At 50.1% G+C, this 1665-nt stretch overlaps 1 pseudogene; it reads left to right on the top strand.

Annotated features, from left to right (window-relative positions):
• Positions 1 to 511: 511 nt before the first annotated feature.
• On the top strand, positions 512 to 1659 carry LOC101567222 (annotated as a pseudogene).
• Positions 1660 to 1665: the final 6 nt, after the last annotated feature.

The following is a 1665-nucleotide window of genomic DNA, read 5'->3' as shown; positions in this document are numbered from 1 at the left end:
AGAGTAATCTGTTTTATGCTACTGAGATAGTATCTAATGTTTTTTGGGGGGTCTGGTGCTTCAGCTTTGATGTAGTCTTTCAAGTCCCAAGAAGTCATAGCCTCTGTCTCGAGGCTTGATCCCAGCTAGCAGCGTGGAGCATTGGCTCTTTGTCCTGTCTCAACCCAGCTCACATTAAAGAGCAGCAGGTATAGGTTACCAGGGAAACACGCATGCCACCTTCAGAGATTATCACCAGCACCTCAGCTAGACCAATACACATTGCTTAAGGCCAATTGAAGGATAAACAGAAGTCCCGGCCAGCTCTGTACATACCAATATGAGGAAATAGAGTCAGGCTCAGTCAAAATGGAGACAGTCACTCTTCTTTCAAGGAGAGCTGCTCAAGTGGTCCTCCACAGGATTATTTTGCTGAATTCATGAACTTACAATATTTGAATGGTGCTCAGATGCTGCCACCAGCCCATGTTGTTTGTTCATTTGTTGCTCTGCTTCCCAGTCACTGCAGATTGCAATGGAAGAAGAAATCGCCACCCTCGTCATTGATAATGGCTCCAGTATGTGTAAAGCTGGTTTTGCTGGAGACAACACTCCTCAGGCTGTGTTCCCCTCCACTGTTGGCCATCCCTAACACCAGGGTTTGATGATGGGCATGGGCCAGAAGGATTCCTATGTGGGCGATGAGGCCCAGAGAAAGTGTGGCATCCTGACCCTGAAGTATCTTATTGAGCATGGTATTGTCACTAACTGGGATGACATGGAGAAGAACTGGCACCACACCTACAGTGAGCTGCTTGTGGTCCCTGAGGGGCACCCAGTGCTGCTGACAGAGGCCCTCTTGAACCAGAAGGCCAACAGAGAGAAGATGACTCAGATCACGTTTGAGACCTTCAACACCCCAGCCATGTACATGGCTATCCAGGCCATGTTGTCCCTGTATGCCTTTGGGCACACCACTGGTATTATCATGGACCCTGGCAATGAGGTCGCCCACACAGTGCCCATCTATGAGGGCTATGCACTCCCCCATGCCATCCTGCATCTGGACCTGGCTGGCCAGGACCTGACAGACTACCTCATGAAGATCCTGACAGAGTGTGGCTACAGCTTCACCGTCACTGCTGATAGGGACATTGTTCATGACATTAAGGAGAAGCTGTGCTACGTCACCCTGGACTTTGAGCAGGAGATGCCACAGCTGCTTCTTCTTTCTCTTTGGAGAAGAGCTATGAGCTGCCTGATGGCCAAGTGATTACCATTGGCAACAAGCACTTCTGGTGTCCAGAGGCACTTTTCCAGCCCTCTTTCCTTGGTATGGAATCCTGTGGCATCCACGAGACTACCTTCAACTCTATCATGAAGTGTGACATGGACATTTGCAAGGACCTATATGCCAACACAGTGCTGTCTGGTGGCAACACCATGTACCCAGGCATTGCTGATAGGATGCTGAAGGGGACCACAGCCCTGGCACCCAGCACCATGAAGATCAAGATCATCGCCTCTCCTGAATGAAAGTACTCTGTGTGGATTGGCAGCTCAATCCTGGCCTCACTGTCCACCTTGCAACAGATGTGGATCAGCAAGCAGGAGTATGATGAGTCAGGCCCCTCCATTGTGCACCGTAAATGCTTCTAAATGGACTGAGCAGGTGCCAGGCACCTG

Source organism: Octodon degus, unplaced genomic scaffold (genome assembly GCF_000260255.1).
Source record: "Octodon degus isolate 3935 unplaced genomic scaffold, OctDeg1.0 scaffold00056, whole genome shotgun sequence".
NCBI classification, from domain to species: domain Eukaryota; kingdom Metazoa; phylum Chordata; class Mammalia; order Rodentia; family Octodontidae; genus Octodon; species Octodon degus.
This window is presented reverse-complemented; position numbering and strand designations above follow the sequence as displayed.